Here is a 20,386-nt window from a genome sequence, read left to right as displayed (position 1 = left end):
TTCCCAGCCTCTGATTCGCCAGCTCTGATTCCCCGCCTCTGATTCCCCGCATCTGATTCCCTGCCTCTGATTCCCTGCCTCTGATTCCCCATCTCTGATTCACCGCATTTGATTCGCCACCTCTGATTCCCCATATCTGATTCCCCAACTCTGTTTCCCCGCCTCTGATTCCCCGCCTCTGATTCTCCATATCTCATTCCCCGCCTCTGAATCCCCATCTCTGATTCCCGGACTCTGATTCCCCTCCTCTGATTCCCGGCCTCTTATTCCCAGCATCTGATTCCCGGCCTCTGATTCCCGGCCTCTGATTCCCCGCTTCTGATTCCCTGCCTCTGATTCCCCATCTCTGATTCCGCACATCTGATTCCCTGCCTCTGATTCCCCACCTCTGATTCCCCATATCTGATTCCCCGCCTCTGTTTCCCCGCCTCTGATTCCCTGCCTCTGTTTCCCTATATCTAATTCCCCACCTCTGATGCCCCAACTCTGATTCCCCGCCTCTGATTCCCCAGCTCTGATTCCCCGCCTCTGATTCCCTGCATCCGATTCCCCATATCTGATTCCCCGCCTCTGTTTCCCCGCCTCTGATTCCCCGCCTCTGTTTCCCCATATCTGATTCCCGCCTCTGATTCCCAACTATGATTCTCCGCCTCTGATTCCCCAGCTCTGATTCCCTGCCTCTGATTCCCCGCGTTCTATTCCCTGCCTCTGATTCCCCGCCTGTGATTCCCCATCACTGATTCACCACCTCTGTTTGCCCGCCTCTGATTCCCCGCCTCTGTTTCCCCTTATCTGATTCCCCGCCTCTGAATCCCCAACTCTGATTCCCTGCCTCAGATTCCCCAGCTCTGATTCCCCGCCTTTGATTCCCCCCGTCTGATTCCCAGCCTCTGAATCCCCGTGTCTGATTTCCTGCCTCTGATTCCCCGCCTCTGATTCCCCATCTCTGATTCACCGCCTCTGATTCCCCACCTCTGATTCCCCATCTCTGATTCCGCACATCCAATTCCCTGCCTCTGATTCCCCAACTCTGATTCCCCACCTCTGATTCCCCAGCTCTGATTCCCCGCCTCAGATTCCCCGCGTCTGATTCCATGCCTCTTATTCCCCGCCTCTGATTCCCTGCCTCTGATTCCCCGACTCTGATTCCCTTCCTCTGATTCCCAACCTCTGATTCCACACCTCTGATTCCCCATATCTGATTCCCCGCCTCTATTTCCCCATATCTGAATCCCTGCCTCTGATTCCCCAACTCTGATTCCCCGCCTCTGATTCCCCAGCTCTGATTCCCCGACTCTGATTCCCGGCGTCCGATTCCCTGCCTCTGATTCCCCGCCTCTGATTCCCCATCTCTGATTCCCCGCCTCTGATTCCCCGTGTCTGATTCCCTGCCTCTGATTCCCCGCCTCTGATTCCCCGCCTCTGATTCCCTGCAACTGACTCCCTGCCCCTGATTCCCCACCTCTGATTCCCCATATCTGATTCCCCGCCTCTGTTTCCCCGCCTCTGATTCCCCGCCTCTGATTCCCCATATCTGATTCCCTGCCTCTGATTCCCCAACTCTGATTCCCTGCCTCTGATTCCCCAGCTCTGAATCCCCGCCTCTGATTCCCCGTGTCTGATTCCCTGCCTCTGATTCCCCGCCTTGATTCCCCATCTCTGATTCACAACCTCTGATTCCCCACCTCTGATTCCCTATATTTGATTCCCCGCCTCTGTTTCCCCGCCTCTGATTCCCCGCCTCTGATTCCCCATATCTGATTCCCCGCCTCTGATTGCCCACCTCTGATTCCCCGCCTCTGATTCGCCAGCTCTGATTCCCCGCCTCTGATTCCCCGCATCTGATTCCCTGCCTCTGATTCCCAACCTCTGATTCCCCACCTCTGATTCCCCATATGTGATTCCCCGCCTCTGTTTCCCCATATCTGATTCCCGGCCTCTGATTCCCCGCCTCAGATTCCCCATATCTGATTCCCTGCCTCTGATTCCCCAACTCTGATTCCCCGCCTCTGATTCCCCAGCTCTGAATCCCCGCCTCTGATTCCCCGCGTCTGATTCCCTGCCTCTGATTCCCCGCCTTGATTCCCCATCTCTAATTCACAACCTCTGATTCCCCACCTCTGATTCCCTATATTTGATTCCCCGCCTCTGTTTCCCCGCCTCTGATTCCCCGCCTCTGATTCCCCATATCTGATTCCCCGCCTCTGATTGCCCACCTCTGATTCCCAGCCTCTGATTCGCCAGCTCTGATTCCCCGCCTCTGATTCCCTTCATCTGATTCCCTGCCTCTGATTCCCTGCCTCTGATTCCCCATCTCTGATTCACCGCATTTGATTCGCCACCTCTGATTCCCCATATCTGATTCCCCAACTCTGTTTCCCCGCCTCTGATTCCCCGCCTCTGATTCTCCATATCTCATTCCCCGCCTCTGAATCCCCATCTCTGATTCCCGGACTCTGATTCCCCTCCTCTGATTCCCGGCCTCTTATTCCCAGCATCTGATTCCCGGCCTCTGATTCCCGGCCTCTGATTCCCCGCTTCTGATTCCCTGCCTCTGATTGCCCATCTCTGATTCCGCACATCTGATTCCCTGCCTCTGATTCCCCACCTCTGATTCCCCATATCTGATTCCCCGCCTCTGTTTCCCCGCCTCTGATTCCCCGCCTCTGTTTCCCTATATCTAATTCCCCACCTCTGATGCCCCAACTCTGATTCCCCGCCTCTGATTCCCCAGCTCTGATTCCCCGCCTCTGATTCCCTGCATCCGATTCCCCATATCTGATTCCCCGCCTCTGTTTCCCCGCCTCTGATTCCCCGCCTCTGTTTCCCCATATCTGATTCCCGCCTCTGATTCCCAACTATGATTCTCCGCCTCTGATTCCCCAGCTCTGATTCCCTGCCTCTGATTCCCCGCGTTCTATTCCCTGCCTCTGATTCCCCGCCTGTGATTCCCCATCACTGATTCACCACCTCTGTTTGCCCGCCTCTGATTCCCCGCCTCTGTTTCCCCTTATCTGATTCCCCGCCTCTGAATCCCCAACTCTGATTCCCTGCCTCAGATTCCCCAGCTCTGATTCCCCGCCTTTGATTCCCCCCGTCTGATTCCCAGCCTCTGAATCCCCGTGTCTGATTTCCTGCCTCTGATTCCCCGCCTCTGATTCCCCATCTCTGATTCACCGCCTCTGATTCCCCACCTCTGATTCCCCATCTCTGATTCCGCACATCCAATTCCCTGCCTCTGATTCCCCAACTCTGATTCCCCACCTCTGATTCCCCAGCTCTGACTCCCCGCCTCAGATTCCCCGCGTCTGATTCCATGCCTCTTATTCCCCGCCTCTGATTCCCTGCCTCTGATTCCCCATATCTGATTCCCCGCCTCTGATTCCCCAACTCTGATTCCCCGCTTCTGATTCCCCAGCTCTGAATCCCCGCCTCTGATTCCCCGCTTCTGATTCCCTGCCTCTGATTCCCCGCCTCTGATTCCCCATCTGTGATTCACAACCTCTGATGCCCCTCCTCTGATTCCCCATATCTGATTCCCCGCCTCTGTTTCCCCGCCTCTGATTCCCCGCCTCTGATTCCCCATATCTGATTCCCCTCCTCTGATTGCCCACCTCTGATTCCCCGCGTCTGATACCCTGCCTCTGATTCCCCGCCTCTGATTCCCCATCTCTGATTCACCACCTCTGATTCCCGGCCTCTGATTCCCCATCTCTGATTCCGCACATCCGATTCCCTGCCTATGTTTCCCCACCTCTGATTCCCCGCCTCTGATTCCCCATATCTGATTCCCTGCCTCTGTTTCCCCGCCTCTGATTCCCTACCTCTGTTTCCCCATATCTGATTCCCCGCCTCTGATTCCCCGCCTCTGATTCCCCAGCTCTGATTCCCCGCCTCTGATTCCCCGCATCTGATTCCCTGCCTCTGATTCCCCGCCTCTGATTCCAGGCCTCTGATTCCCATCATCTGATTCCGGCCTCTGATTCCCGGCCTCTGATTCCCTGCTTCTGATTCTGATTCCCTGCCTCTGATTCCCTATCTCTGATTCCGCACATCTGATTCCCTGCCTCTGATTCCACACCTCTGATTCCCCATATCTGATTCCCCACCTCTGTTTCCCCGCCTCTGATTCCCCGCCTCTGTTTCCCAATATCTAAGTCCCCACCTCTGATTTCCCAAATCTGATTCCCCACCTCTGATTCCCCAGCTCTGATTCCCCGCCTCTGATGCCCCGCATCTGATTCCCTGCATCTGATTCCAAGCCTCTGATTCCCCACCTCTGATTCCCCATATCTGATTCCCCGCCTCTGTTTCCCCGCCTCGGATTCCCCGCCTCTGTTTCCCCATATCTGATTCCCGGCCTCTGATTCCCCGCCTCTGATTCCCCGCCTCTGATTCCCCGCCTCTGATTCCATGCCTCTGATTCCCAACCTCTGATTCCCCACCTCTGATTCCCATATCTGATTCCCCGCCTCTGTTTCCCCGCCTCTGATTCCCCGCCTCTGATTCCCAACTCTGATTCCCCACCTCTGATTCCCCAGCTCTGATTCCCCGTGTTTGATTCCCTGCCTCTGATTCCCAGCCCTGATTCCCCATCTCTGTTTCACCTCCTTTGATTCGCCACCTCTGATTCCACATATCTGATTCCCCGCCTCTGTTTCCCCGACTCTGATTCCCTTCCTCTGATTCCCAACCTCTGATTCCACACCTCTGATTCCCCATATCTGATTCCCTGCCTCTATTTCCCCATATCTGAATCCCTGCCTCTGATTCCCCAACTCTGATTCCCCGCCTCTGATTCCCCAGCTCTGATTCCCCGACTCTGATTCCCGGCGTCCGATTCCCTGCCTCTGATTCCCCGCCTCTGATTCCCCATCTCTGATTCCCCGCCTCTGATTCCCCGTGTCTGATTCCCTGCCTCTGATTCCCCGCCTCTGATTCCCCGCCTCTGATTCCCTGCAACTGACTCCCTGCCCCTGATTCCCCACCTCTGATTCCCCATATCTGATTCCCCGCCTCTGTTTCCCCGCCTCTGATTCCCCGCCTCTGATTCCCCATATCTGATTCCCTGCCTCTGATTCCCCAACTCTGATTCCCTGTCTCTGATTCCCCAGCTCTGAATCCCCGCCTCTGATTCCCCGTGTCTGATTCCCTGCCTCTGATTCCCCGCCTTGATTCCCCATCTCTGATTCACAACCTCTGATTCCCCACCTCTGATTCCCTAGATTTGATTCCCCGCCTCTGTTTCCCCGCCTCTGATTCCCCGCCTCTGATTCCCCATATCTGATTCCCCGCCTCTGATTGCCCACCTCTGATTCCCCGCCTCTGATTCGCCAGCTCTGATTCCCCGCCTCTGGTTCCCCGCATCTGATTCCCTGCCTCTGATTCCCCGCCTCTGATTCCCCATCTCTGATTCACCGCCTTTGATTCGCCACCTCTGATTCCCCATATCTGATTCCCCACCTCTGTTTCCCGGCCTCTGATTCCCCGCCTCTGATTCTCCATATCTCATTCCCCGCCTCTGAATCCCCATCTCTGATTCCCGGACTCTGATTCCCCACCTCTGATTCCCGGCCTCTTATTCCCAGCATCTGATTCCCGGCCTCTGATTCCCGGCCTCTGATTCCCCTCTTCTGATTCTGATTCCCTGCCTCTGATTTCCCATCTCTGATTCCGCACATCTGATTCCCTGCCTCTGATTCCCCACCTCTGATTCCCCATATCTGATTCCCCGCCTCTGTTTCCCCGCCTCTGATTCCCCGCCTCTGTTTCCCAATATCAAAGTCCCCACCTCTGATTCCCCAAATCTGATTCCCCACCTCTGATTCCCCAGCTCTGATTCCCCGCCTCTGATTCCCCGCATCTGATACCCTGCATCTGATTCCAAGCCTCTGATTCCCTGCCTCTGATTCCCAACCTCTGATTCCCCACCTCTGATTCCCCATATCTGATTCCCCGCCTCTGTTTCCCCGCCTCGGATTCCCCGCCTCTGTTTCCCCATATCTGATTCCCGGCCTCTGATTCCCCGCCTCTGATTCCCCATATCTGATTCCCTGCCTCTGATTCCCCAACTCTGATTCCCCGCCTCTGATTCCCCAGCTCTGAATCCCCGCCTCTGATTCCCCGCGTCTGATTCCCTGCCTCTGATTCCCCGCCTTGATTCCCCATCTCTGATTCACAACCTCTGATTCCCCACCTCTGATTCCCTATATTTGATTCCCCGCCTCTGTTTCCCCGCCTCTGATTCCCCGCCTCTGATTCCCCATATCTGATTCCCCGCCTCTGATTGCCCAACTCTGATTCCCAGCCTCTGATTCGCCAGCTCTGATTCCCCGCCTCTGATTCCCCGCATCTGATTCCCTGCCTCTGATTCCCTGCCTCTGATTCCCCATCTCTGATTCACCGCCTTTGATTCGCCACCTCTGATTCCCCATATCTGATTCCCCAACTCTGTTTCCCCGCCTCTGATTCCCCGCCTCTGATTCTCCATATCTCATTCCCCGCCTCTGAATCCCCATCTCTGATTCCCGGACTCTGATTCCCCTCCTCTGATTCCCGGCCTCTTATTCCCAGCATCTGATTCCCGGCCTCTGATTCCCGGCCTCTGATTCCCCGCTTCTGATTCCCTGCCTCTGATTCCCCATCTCTGATTCCGCACATCTGATTCCCTGCCTCTGATTCCCCACCTCTGATTCCCCATATCTGATTCCCCGCCTCTGTTTCCCCGCCTCTGATTCCCCGCCTCTGTTTCCCTATATCTAATTCCCCACCTCTGATGCCCCAACTCTGATTCCCCGCCTCTGATTCCCCAGCTCTGATTCCCCGCCTCTGATTCCCTGCATCCGATTCCCCATATCTGATTCCCCGCCTCTGTTTCCCCGCCTCCGATTCCCCGCCTCTGTTTCCCCATATCTGATTCCCGCCTCTGATTCCCAACTATGATTCTCCGCCTCTGATTCCCCAGCTCTGATTCCCTGCCTCTGATTCCCCGCGTTCTATTCCCTGCCTCTGATTCCCCGCCTGTGATTCCCCATCACTGATTCACCACCTCTGATTCCCTACCTCTGATTCCCCATATCTAATTCCCCGCCTCTGTTTGCCCGCCTCTGATTCCCCGCCTCTGTTTCCCCATATCTGATTCCCCGCCTCTGAATCCCCAACTCTGATTCCCTGCCTCAGATTCCCCAGCTCTGATTCCCCGCCTTTGATTCCCCCCGTCTGATTCCCAGCCTCTGAATCCCCGTGTCTGATTTCCTGCCTCTGATTCCCCGCCTCTGATTCCCCATCTCTGATTCACCGCCTCTGATTCCCCACCTCTGATTCCCCATCTCTGATTCCGCACATCCAATTCCCTGCCTCTGATTCCCCAACTCTGATTCCCCACCTCTGATTCCCCAGCTCTGATTCCCCGCCTCAGATTCCCCGCGTCTGATTCCCTGCCTCTTATTCCCCGCCTATGATTCCCTGCCTCTGATTCCCCATATCTGATTCCCCGCCTCTGATTCCCCAACTCTGATTCCCCGCTTCTGATTCCCCAGCTCTGAATCCCCGCCTCTGATTCCCCGCGTCTGATTCCCTGCCTCTGATTCCCCGCCTCTGATTCCCCATCTGTGATTCACAACCTCTGATTCCCCACCTCTGATTCCCCATATCTGATTCCCCGCCTCTGTTTCCCCGCCTCTGATTCCCCATATCTGATTCCCCGCCTCTGATTGCCCACCTCTGACTCCCCGCGTCTGATACCCTGCCTCTGATTCCCCGCCTCTGATTCCCCATCTCTGATTCACCACCTCTGATTCCCGGCCTCTGATTCCCCATCTCTGATTCCGCACATCCGATTCCCTGCCTATGTTTCCCCACCTCTGATTCCCCGCCTCTGATTCCCCATATCTGATTCCCTGCCTCTGTTTCCCCGCCTCTGATTCCCTACCTCTGTTTCCCCATATCTGATTCCCCGCCTCTGATTCCCCAACTCTAATACCCCGCCTCTGATTCCCCAGCTCTGATTCCCCGCCTCTGATTCCCCGCATCTGATTCCCTGCCTCTGATTCCCCGCCTCTGATTCCAGGCCTCTGATTCCCATCATCTGATTCCGGCCTCTGACTCCCGGCCTCTGATTCCCTGCTTCTGATTCTGATTCCCTGCCTCTGATTCCCTATCTCTGATTCCGCACATCTGATTCCCTGCCTCTGATTCCCCACCTCTGATTCCCCATATCTGATTCCCCACCTCTGTTTCCCCGCCTCTGATTCCCCGCCTCTGTTTCCCAATATCTAAGTCCCCACCTCTGATTCCCCAAATCTGATTCCCCACCTCTGATTTCCCAGCTCTGATTCCCCGCCTCTGATGCCCCGCATCTGATTCCCTGCATCTGATTCCAAGCCTCTGATTCCCTGCCTCTGATTCCCAACCTCTGATTCCCCACCTCTGATTCCCCATATCTGATTCCCCGCCTCGGATTCCCCGCCTCTGTTTCCCCATATCTGATTCCCCACATCTGATTCCCCGCCTCTGTTTCCCCGCCTCTGATTCCCCGCCTCTGATTCCCCATATCTGATTCCCTGCCTCTGATTCCCCAACTCTGATTCCCCGCCTCTGATTCCCCAGCTCTGAATCCCCGCCTCTGATTCCCCGCGTCTGATTTCCTGCCTCTGTTTCCCCGCCTTGATTCCCCATCTCTGATTCACAACCTCTGATTCCCCACCTCTGATTCCCTATATTTGATTCCCCGCCTCTGTTTCCCCGCCTCTGATTCCCCGCCTCTGATTCCCCATATCTGATTCCCCGCCTCTGATTGCCCACCTCTGATTCCCAGCCTCTGATTCGCCAGCTCTGATTCCCCGCCTCTGATTCCCCGCATCTGATTCCCTGCCTCTGATTCCCCGCCTCTGATTCCCCATCTCTGATTCACCGCCTTTGATTCGCCACCTCTTATTCCCCATATCTGATTCCCCACCTCTGATTCCCGGCCTCTTATTCCCAGCATCTGATTCCCGGCCTCTGATTCCCGGCCTCTGATTCCCCGCTTCTGATTCTGATTCCCTGCCTCTTATTCCCCATCTCTGATTCCGCACATCTGATTCCCTGCCTCTGATTCCCCACCTCTGATTCCCCATATCTGATTCCCCGCCTCTGTTTCCCCACCTCTGATTCCCCGCCTCTGTTTCCCTATATCTAATTCCCCACCTCTGATGCCCCAACTCTGATTCCCCGCCTCTGATTCCCCAGCTCTGATTCCCCGCCTCTGATTCCCTGCATCCGATTCCCCATATCTGATTCCCCGCCTCTGTTTCACCGCCTCTGATTCCCCGCCTCTGTTTCCCCATATCTGATTCCCGCCTCTGATTCCCAACAATGAATCCCCTCCTCTGATTCCCCAGCTCTGATTCCCTGCCTCTGATTCCCCGCGTTCTATTCCCTGCCTCTGATTCCCCGCCTGTGATTCCCCATCACTGATTCACCACCTCTGATTCCCTACCTCTGATTCCCCATATCTAATTCCCCGCCTCTGTTTGCCCGCCTCTGATTCCCCGCCTCTGTTTCCCCATATCTGATTCCCCGCCTCTGAATCCCCAACTCTGATTCCCTGCCTCAGATTCCCCAGCTCTGATTCCCCGCCTTTGATTCCCCCCGTCTGATTCCCAGCCTCTGAATCCCCGTGTCTGATTTCCTGCCTCTGATTCCCCGCCTCTGATTCCCCATCTCTGATTCACCGCCTCTGATTCCCCACCTCTGATTCCCCCTCTCTGATTCCGCACATCCAATTCCCTGCCTCTGATTCCCCAACTCTGATTCCCCACCTCTGATTCCCCAGCTCTGATTCCCCGCCTCAGATTCCCCGCGTCTGATTCCCTGCCTCTGATTCCCCGCCTCTGATTCCCTGCCTCTGATTCCCCATATCTGATTCCCCGCTTCTGATTCCCCAACTCTGATTCCCCGCTTCTGATTCCCCAGCTCTGAATCCCCGCCTCTGATTCCCCGCGTCTTATTCCCTACCTCTGATTCACCGCCTCTGATTCCCCATCTGTGATTCACAACCTCTGATGCCCCACCTCTGATTCCCCATATCTGATTCCCTGCCTCTGTTTCCCCGCCTCTGATTCCCCACCTCTGTTTCCCCATATCTGATTCCCCGCCTCTGATTCCCCAACTCTAATACCCCGCCTCTGATTCCCCAGCTCTGATTCCCCGCCTCTGATTCCCCGCATCTGATTCCCTGCCTCTGATTCCCCGCCTCTGATTCCAGGCCTCTGATTCCCAGCATCTGATTCCGGCCTCTGATTCCCGGCCTCTGATTCCCTGCTTCTGATTCTGATTCCCTGCCTCTGATTCCCCATCTCTGATTCCGCACATCTGATTCCCTGCCTCTGATTCCCCACCTCTGATTCCCCATATCTGATTCCCCGCCTCTGTTTCCCCGCCTCTGATTCCCCGCCTCTGTTTCCCAATATCTAAGTCCCCACCTCTGATTCCCCAAATCTGATTCCCCACCTCTGATTCCCCAGCTCTGATTCCCCGCCTCTGATTCCCCGCATCTGATACCCTGCATCTGATTCCAAGCCTCTGATTCCCTGCCTCTGATTCCCAACCTCTGATTCCCCACCTCTGATTCCCCATATCTGATTCCCCGCCTCTGTTTCCCCGCCTCGGATTCCCCGCCTCTGTTTCCCCATATCTGATTCCCGGCCTCTGATTCCCCGCCTCTGATTCCCCATATCTGATTCCCTGCCTCTGATTCCCCAACTCTGATTCCCCGCCTCTGATTCCCCAGCTCTGAATCCCCGCCTCTGATTCCCCGCGTCTGATTCCCTGCCTCTGATTCCCCGCCTTGATTCCCCATCTCTGATTCACAACCTCTGATTCCCCACCTCTGATTCCCTATATTTGATTCCCCACTCTGTTTCCCCGCCTCTGATTCCCCGCCTCTGATTCCCCATATCTGATTCCCCGCCTCTGATTGACCACCTCTGATTCCCAGCCTCTGATTCGCCAGCTCTGATTCCCCGCCTCTGATTCCCCGCATCTTATTCCCTGCCTCTGATTCCCTGCCTCTGATTCCCCATCTCTGATTCACCGCCTTTGATTCGCCACCTCTGATTCCCCATATCTGATTCCCCAACTCTGTTTCCCCGCCTCTGATTCCCCGCCTCTGATTCTCCATATCTCATTCCCCGCCTCTGAATCCCCATCTCTGATTCCCCGCCTCTCATTCCCCAGCTCTGATTCCCCGCCTCTGATTCCCTGCATCCGATTCCCCATATCTGATTCCCCGCCTCTGTTGCCCCGCCTCTGATTCCCCGCCTCTGTTTCCCCATATCTGATTCCCGCCTCTGATTCCCAACTATGATTCTCCGCCTCTGATTCCCCAGCTCTGATTCCCTGATTCTGATTCCCCGCGTTCTATTCCCTGCCTCTGATTCCCCGCCTGTGATTCCCCATCACTGATTCACCACCTCTGATTCCCTACCTCTGATTCCCCATATCTAATTCCCCGCCTCTGTTTGCCCGCCTCTGATTCCACGCCTCTGTTTCCCCATATCTGATTCCCCGCCTCTGAATCCCCAACTCTGATTCCCTGCCTCAGATTCCCCAGCTCTGATTCCCCGCCTTTGATTCCCCCCGTCTGATTCCCAGCCTCTGAATCCCCGTGTCTGATTTCCTGCCTCTGATTCCCCGCCTCTGATTCCCCATCTCTGATTCACCGCCTCTGATTCCCCACCTCTGATTCCCCATCTCTGATTCCGCACATCCAATTCCCTGCCTCTGATTCCCCAACTCTGATTCCCCACCTCTGATTCCCCAGCTCTGATTCCCCGCCTCAGATTCCCCGCGTCTGATTCCATGCCTCTTATTCCCCGCCTCTGATTCCCTGCCTCTGATTCCCCATATCTGATTCACCGCCTCTGATTCCCCAACTCTGATTCCCCGCTTCTGATTCCCCAGCTCTGAATCCCCGCCTCTGATTCCCCGCGTCTGATTCCCTGCCTCTGATTCCCCGCCTCTGATTCCCCATCTGTGATTCACAACCTCTGATGCCCCTCCTCTGATTCCCCATATCTGATTCCCCGCCTCTGTTTCCCCGCCTCTGATTCCCCGCCTCTGATTCCCCATATCTGATTCCCCGCCTCTTATTGCCCACCTCTGATTCCCCGCATCTGATACCCTGCCTCTGATTCCCCGCCTCTGATTCCCCATCTCTGATTCACCACCTCTGATTCCCGGCCTCTGATTCCCCATCTCTGATTCCGCACATCCGATTCCCTGCCTATGTTTCCCCACCTCTGATTCCCCGCATCTGATTCCCCATATCTGATTCCCTGCCTCTGTTTCCCCGCCTCTGATTCCCTACCTCTGTTTCCCCATATCTGATTCCCCGCCTCTGATTCCCCAACTCTAATACCCCGCCTCTGATTCCCCAGCTCTGATTCCCCGCCTCTGATTCCCCGCATCTGATTCCCTGCCTCTGATTCCCCGCCTCTGATTCCAGGCCTCTGATTCCCATCATCTGATTCCGGCCTCTGATTCCCGGCCTCTGATTCCCTGCTTCTGATTCTGATTCCCTGCCTCTGATTCCCTATCTCTGATTCCGCACATCTGATTCCCTGCCTCTGATTCCCCACCTCTGATTCTCCATATCTGATTCCCCACCTCTGTTTCCCCGCCTCTGATTCCCCGCCTCTGTTTCCCAATATCTAAGTCCCCACCTCTGATTCCCCAAATCTGATTCCCCACCTCTGATTCCACAGCTCTGATTCCCCGCCTCTGATGCCCCGCATCTGATTCCCTGCATCTGATTCCAAGCCTCTGATTCCCTGCCTCTGATTCCCAACCTCTGATTCCCCACCTCTGATTCCCCATATCTGATTCCCCGCCTCTGTTTCCCCGCCTCGGATTCCCCGCCTCTGTTTCACCATATCTGATTCCCGGCCTCTGATTCCCCGCCTCTGATTCCCCGCCTCTGATTCCCCGCCTCTGATTCCATGCCTCTGATTCCCAACCTCTGATTCCCCACCTCTGATTCCCCATATCTGATTCCCCGCCTCTGTTTCCCCGCCTCTGATTCCCCGCCTCTGATTCCCAACTCTGATTCCCCACCTCTGATTCCCCAGCTCTGATTCCCCGTGTTTGATTCCCTGCCTCTGATTCCCTGCCCTGATTCCCCATCTCTGTTTCACCGCCTTTGATTCGCCACCTCTGATTCCACATATCTGATTCCCCGCCTCTGTTTCCCCGACTCTGATTCCCTTCCTCTGATTCCCAACCTCTGATTCCACACCTCTGATTCCCCATATCTGATTCCCCGCCTCTATTTCCCCATATCTGAATCCCTGCCTCTGATTCCCCAACTCTGATTCCCCGCCTCTGATTCCCCAGCTCTGATTCCCCGACTCTGATTCCCGGCGTACGATTCCCTGCCTCTGATTCCCCGCCTCTGATTCCCCATCTCTGATTCCCCGCCTCTGATTCCCCGTGTCTGATTCCCTGCCTCTGATTCCCCGCCTCTGATTCCCCGCCTCTGATTCCCTGCAACTGACTCCCTGCCCCTGATTCCCCACCTCTGATTCCCCATATCTGATTCCCCGCCTCTGTTTCCCCGACTCTGATTCCCCGCCTCTGATTCCCCATATCTGATTCCCTGCCTCTGATTCCCCAACTCTGATTCCCTGCCTCTGATTCCCCAGCTCTGAATCCCCGCCTCTGATTCCCCGTGTCTGATTCCCTGCCTCTGATTCCCCGCCTTGATTCCCCATCTCTGATTCACAACCTCTGATTCCCCACCTCTGATTCCCTATATTTGATTCCCCGCCTCTGTTTCCCCGCCTCTGATTCCCCGCCTCTGATTCCCCATATCTGATTCCCCGCCTCTGATTGCCCACCTCTGATTCCCCGCCTCTGATTCGCCAGCTCTGATTCCCCGCCTCTGATTCCCCGCATCTGATTCCCTGCCTCTGATTCCCCGCCTCTGATTCCCCATCTCTGATTCACCGCCTTTGATTCGCCACCTCTGATTCCCCATATCTGATTCCCCACCTCTGTTTCCCGGCCTCTGATTCCCCGCCTCTGATTCTCCATATCTCATTCCCCGCCTCTGAATCCCCATCTCTGATTCCCGGACTCTGATTCCCCACCTCTGATTCCCGGCCTCTTATTCCCAGCATCTGATTCCCGGCCTCTGATTCCCGGCCTCTGATTCCCCGCTTCTGATTCTGATTCCCTGCCTCTGATTCCCCATCTCTGATTCCGCACATCTGATTCCCTGCCTCTGATTCCCCACCTCTGATTCCCCATATCTGATTCCCCGCCTCTGTTTCCCCGCCTCTGATTCCCCGCCTCTGTTTCCCTATATCTAATTCCCCACCTCTGATGCCCCAACTCTTATTCCCCGCCTCTGATTCCCCAGCTCTGATTCCCCGCCTCTGATTCCCCGCATCCGATTCCCCATATCTGATTCCCCGCCTCTGTTTCCCCGCCTCTGATTCCCCGCCTCTGTTTCCCCATATCTGATTCCCCGCCTCTGATTCCCAGCTATGATTCCCCGCCTCTGATTCCCCAGCTCTGATTCCCTGCGTCTGATTCCCTGCGTTCTATTCCCTGCCTCTGATTCCCCGCCTGTGATTCCCCATCACTGATTCACCACCTCTGATTCCCCACCTCTGATTCCCCATATCTAATTCCCCGCCTCTGTTTGCCCGCCTCTGATTCCCCGCCTCTGTTTCCCCATATCTGATTCCCCGTCTCTGAATCCCCAACTCTGATTCCCTGCCTCTGATTCGCCAGCTCTGATTCCCCGCCTTTGATTCCCCCCGTCTGATTCCCAGCCTATGAATCCCCGTGTCTGATTTCCTGCCTCTGATTCCCCGCCTCTGATTCCCCATCTCTGATTCCTCTGATTCCCCACATCTGATTCCCCATCTCTGATTCCGCACATCCGATTCCCTGCCTCTGATTCCCCAACTCTGATTCCCCACCTCTGATTCCCCAGCTCTGATTCCCCGCCTCAGATTCCCCGCGTCTGATTCCCTGCCTCTGATTCCCCGCCTCTGATTCCCCATCTCTGATTCCCCACCTCTGATTCCCCGTGTCTGATTCCCTGCCTCTGATTCCCCGCCTCTGAATCCCAGCCTCTGATTCCCCATATCTGATTCCCCGCCTCTGATTCCCTGCCTCTGATTCCCCAGCTCTGATTCCCCGCCTTTGATTCCCCCCGTCTGATTCCCAGCCTCTGAATCCCCGCATCTGATACCCTGCCTCTGATTCCCCGCCTCTGATTCCCCATCTCTGATTCACCACCTCTGATTCCCGGCCTCTGATTCCCCATCTCTGATTCCGCAAATCCGATTCCCTGCCTATGTTTCCCCACCTCTGATTCCCCGCATCTGATTCCCCATATCTGATTCCCTGCCTCTGTTTCCCCGCCTCTGATTCCCTACCTCTGTTTCCCCATATCTGATTCCCCGCCTCTGATTCCCCAACTCTAATACCCCGCCTCTGATTCCCCAGCTCTGATTCCCCGCCTCTGATTCCCCGCATCTGATTCCCTGCCTCTGATTCCCCGCCTCTGATTCCAGGCCTCTGATTCCCATCATCTGATTCCGGCCTCTGATTCCCGGCCTCTGATTCCCTGCTTCTGATTCTGATTCCCTGCCTCTGATTCCCTATCTCTGATTCCGCACATCTGATTCCCTGCCTCTGATTCCCCACCTCTGATTCTCCATATCTGATTCCCCACCTCTGTTTCCCCGCCTCTGATTCCCCGCCTCTGTTTCCCAATATCTAAGTCCCCACCTCTGATTCCCCAAATCTGATTCCCCACCTCTGATTCCACAGCTCTGATTCCCCGCCTCTGATGCCCCGCATCTGATTCCCTGCATCTGATTCCAAGCCTCTGATTCCCTGCCTCTGATTCCCAACCTCTGATTCCCCACCTCTGATTCCCCATATCTGATTCCCCGCCTCTGTTTCCCCGCCTCGGATTCCCCGCCTCTGTTTCACCATATCTGATTCCCGGCCTCTGATTCCCCGCCTCTGATTCCCCGCCTCTGATTCCCCGCCTCTGATTCCATGCCTCTGATTCCCAACCTCTGATTCCCCACCTCTGATTCCCCATATCTGATTCCCCGCCTCTGTTTCCCCGCCTCTGATTCCCCGCCTCTGATTCCCAACTCTGATTCCCCACCTCTGATTCCCCAGCTCTGATTCCCCGTGTTTGATTCCCTGCCTCTGATTCCCTGCCCTGATTCCCCATCTCTGTTTCACCGCCTTTGATTCGCCACCTCTGATTCCACATATCTGATTCCCCGCCTCTGTTTCCCCGACTCTGATTCCCTTCCTCTGATTCCCAACCTCTGATTCCACACCTCTGATTCCCCATATCTGATTCCCCGCCTCTATTTCCCCATATCTGAATCCCTGCCTCTGATTCCCCAACTCTGATTCCCCGCCTCTGATTCCCCAGCTCTGATTCCCCGACTCTGATTCCCGGCGTCCGATTCCCTGCCTCTGATTCCCCGCCTCTGATTCCCCATCTCTGATTCCCCGCCTCTGATTCCCCGTGTCTGATTCCCTGCCTCTGATTCCCCGCCTCTGATTCCCCGCCTCTGATTCCCTGCAACTGACTCCCTGCCCCTGATTCCCCACCTCTGATTCCCCATATCTGATTCCCCGCCTCTGTTTCCCCGACTCTGATTCCCCGCCTCTGATTCCCCATATCTGATTCCCTGCCTCTGATTCCCCAACTCTGATTCCCTGCCTCTGATTCCCCAGCTCTGAATCCCCGCCTCTGATTCCCCGTGTCTGATTCCCTGCCTCTGATTCCCCGCCTTGATTCCCCATCTCTGATTCACAACCTCTGATTCCCCACCTCTGATTCCCTATATTTGATTCCCCGCCTCTGTTTCCCCGCCTCTGATTCCCCGCCTCTGATTCCCCATATCTGATTCCCCGCCTCTGATTGCCCACCTCTGATTCCCCGCCTCTGATTCGCCAGCTCTGATTCCCCGCCTCTGATTCCCCGCATCTGATTCCCTGCCTCTGATTCCCCGCCTCTGATTCCCCATCTCTGATTCACCGCCTTTGATTCGCCACCTCTGATTCCCCATATCTGATTCCCCACCTCTGTTTCCCGGCCTCTGATTCCCCGCCTCTGATTCTCCATATCTCATTCCCCGCCTCTGAATCCCCATCTCTGATTCCCGGACTCTGATTCCCCACCTCTGATTCCCGGCCTCTTATTCCCAGCATCTGATTCCCGGCCTCTGATTCCCGGCCTCTGATTCCCCGCTTCTGATTCTGATTCCCTGCCTCTGATTCCCCATCTCTGATTCCGCACATCTGATTCCCTGCCTCTGATTCCCCACCTCTGATTCCCCATATCTGATTCCCCGCCTCTGTTTCCCCGCCTCTGATTCCCCGCCTCTGTTTCCCTATATCTAATTCCCCACCTCTGATGCCCCAACTCTGATTCCCCGCCTCTGATTCCCCAGCTCTGATTCCCCGCCTCTGATTCCCCGCATCCGATTCCCCATATCTGATTCCCCGCCTCTGTTTCCCCGCCTCTGATTCCCCGCCTCTGTTTCCCCATATCTGATTCCCCGCCTCTGATTCCCAGCTATGATTCCCCGCCTCTGATTCCCCAGCTCTGATTCCCTGCGTCTGATTCCCTGCGTTCTATTCCCTGCCTCTGATTCCCCGCCTGTGATTCCCCATCACTGATTCACCACCTCTGATTCCCCACCTCTGATTCCCCATATCTAATTCCCCGCCTCTGTTTGCCCGCCTCTGATTCCCCGCCTCTGTTTCCCCATATCTGATTCCCCGTCTCTGAATCCCCAACTCTGATTCCCTGCCTCTGATTCGCCAGCTCTGATTCCCCGCCTTTGATTCCCCCCGTCTGATTCCCAGCCTATGAATCCCCGTGTCTGATTTCCTGCCTCTGATTCCCCGCCTCTGATTCCCCATCTCTGATTCCTCTGATTCCCCACATCTGATTCCCCATCTCTGATTCCGCACATCCGATTCCCTGCCTCTGATTCCCCAACTCTGATTCCCCACCTCTGATTCCCCAGCTCTGATTCCCCGCCTCAGATTCCCCGCGTCTGATTCCCTGCCTCTGATTCCCCGCCTCTGATTCCCCATCTCTGATTCCCCACCTCTGATTCCCCGTGTCTGATTCCCTGCCTCTGATTCCCCGCCTCTGAATCCCAGCCTCTGATTCCCCATATCTGATTCCCCGCCTCTGATTCCCTGCCTCTGATTCCCCAGCTCTGATTCCCCGCCTTTGATTCCCCCCGTCTGATTCCCAGCCTCTGAATCCCCGTGTCTGATTTCCTGCCTCTGATTCCCCGCCTCTGATTCCCCATCTCTGATTCACCGCCTCTGATTCCCCATCTCTGATTCCCCACCTCTGATTCCCCATATCTGATTCCCTGCCTCTGTTTCCCCGCCTCTGATTCCCCACCTCTGTTTCCCCATATCTGATTCCCCGCCTCTGATTCCCCAACTCGAATACCCCACCTCTGATTCCCCAGCTCTGATTCCCCGCCTCTGATTCCCCGCATCTGATTCCCTGCCTCTGATTCCCCGCCTCTGATTCCAGGCCTCTGATTCCCAGCATCTGATTCCGGCCTCTGATTCCCGGCCTCTGATTCCCTGCTTCTGATTCTGATTCCCTGCCTCTGATTCCCCATCTCTGATTCCGCACATCTGATTCCTTGCCTCTGATTCCCCACCTCTGATTCCCCATATCTGATTCCCCGCCTGGGTTTCCCCGCCTCTGATTCCCCGCCTCTGTTTCCCAATATCTAAGTCCCCGCCTCTGATTCCCCAAATCTGATTCCCCACCTCTGATTCCCCAGCTCTGATTCCCCGCCTCTGATTCCCCGCATCTGATTCCCTGCATCTGATTCCAAGCCTCTGATTCCCTGCCTCTGATTCCCAACCTCTGATTCCCCACCTCTGATTCCCCATATCTGATTCCCCGCCTCTGTTTCCCCGCCTCGGATTCCCAGCCTCTGTTTTCCCATATCTGATTCCCGGCCTCTGATTCCCCGCCTCTGATTCCCCGCCTCTGATTCCCTGCCTCTGATTCCCCATCTCCGATTCCGCACATCTGATTCCCTTCCTCTGATTCCCCGCCTCTGATACCCCGCCTCTGATTCCCTGCCTCTGATTCCCAACCTCGGATTCCCCACCTCTGAATCCCAATATCTGATTCCCCTCCTCTGTTTCCCCGCCTCTGATTCCCCGCCTCTGATTCCCAACTCTGATTCCCCGCCTCTGATTCCCTGCCCTGATTCCCCATCTCTGTTTCACCGCCTTTGATTCGCCACATCTGATTCCCCATATCTGATTCCCCGCCTCTGTTTCCCCGACTCTGATTCCCTGCCTCTGATTCCCAACCTCTGATTCCACACCTCTGATTCCCCATATCTGATTCCCCGCCTCTATTTCCCCATATCTGATTCGCAGCCTCTGATTCCCCAACTCTGATTCCCCGCCTCTGATTCCCCAGCTCTGATTCCCCGACTCTGATTCCCGGAGTCCGATTCCCTGCCTCTGATTCCCCGCCTCTGATTCCCCATCTCTGATTCCCCGCCTCCGATTCCCCGTGTCTGATTCCCTGCCTCTGATTCCCCGCCTCTGATTCCCCGCCTCTGATTCCCTGCCACTGATTCCCTGCCTCTGATTCCCCAATTCTGATTCCCCATATCTGATTCCCCGCCACTGTTTCCCCGCCTCTGATTCCCCGCCTCTGTTTCCCCATATCTGATTCCCTGCCTCTGATTCCCCAACTCTGATTCACCGCCTCTGATTCCCCAGCTCTGAATCCCCGCCTCTGATTCCCCGCGTCTGATTCCCTGCCTCTGATTCCCCGCCTTGATTCCCCATCTCTGATTCACAACCTGTGATTCCCCACCTCTGATTCCCTATATTTGATTCCCCGCCTCTGTTTCCCCGCCTCTGATTCGCAACCTCTAATTCCCCACCTCTGATTCCCCATATCTGATTCCCCGCCTCTGTTATTCTGCCTCTGATTCCCGGCCTCTGTTTCCCCATATCTGATTCCCCTCCTCTGATTCCCCAACTCTGATTCCCCACCTCTGATTCCCCAGCTCTGATTCCCCGCCTTTTATTCCCGGCCTCTGATTCCCTGCCACTGATTCCCCGCCCCTGATTCCCCACCTCTGATTCCCCATATCTGATTCCCCGCCACTGTTTCCCCAGCTCTGATTCCCCGCCTCTGGTTCCCGGCGTCCGATTCCCTGCCTCTGATTCCCCGCCTCTGATTCCCCATCTCTGATTCACCACCTCTGATTCCCCGCCTCTGTTTCCCCGCCTCTGATTCCCCGCCTCTGTTTCCCCGCCTCTGATTCCCCGCCTCTGATTC

The sequence above is a fragment of the Narcine bancroftii genome, chromosome 4 (genome assembly GCF_036971445.1).
Source record: "Narcine bancroftii isolate sNarBan1 chromosome 4, sNarBan1.hap1, whole genome shotgun sequence".
NCBI lineage: Eukaryota > Metazoa > Chordata > Chondrichthyes > Torpediniformes > Narcinidae > Narcine > Narcine bancroftii.
The sequence above is the reverse complement of the archived record's forward strand: the minus strand, read 5'-3'. Positions refer to the sequence as shown.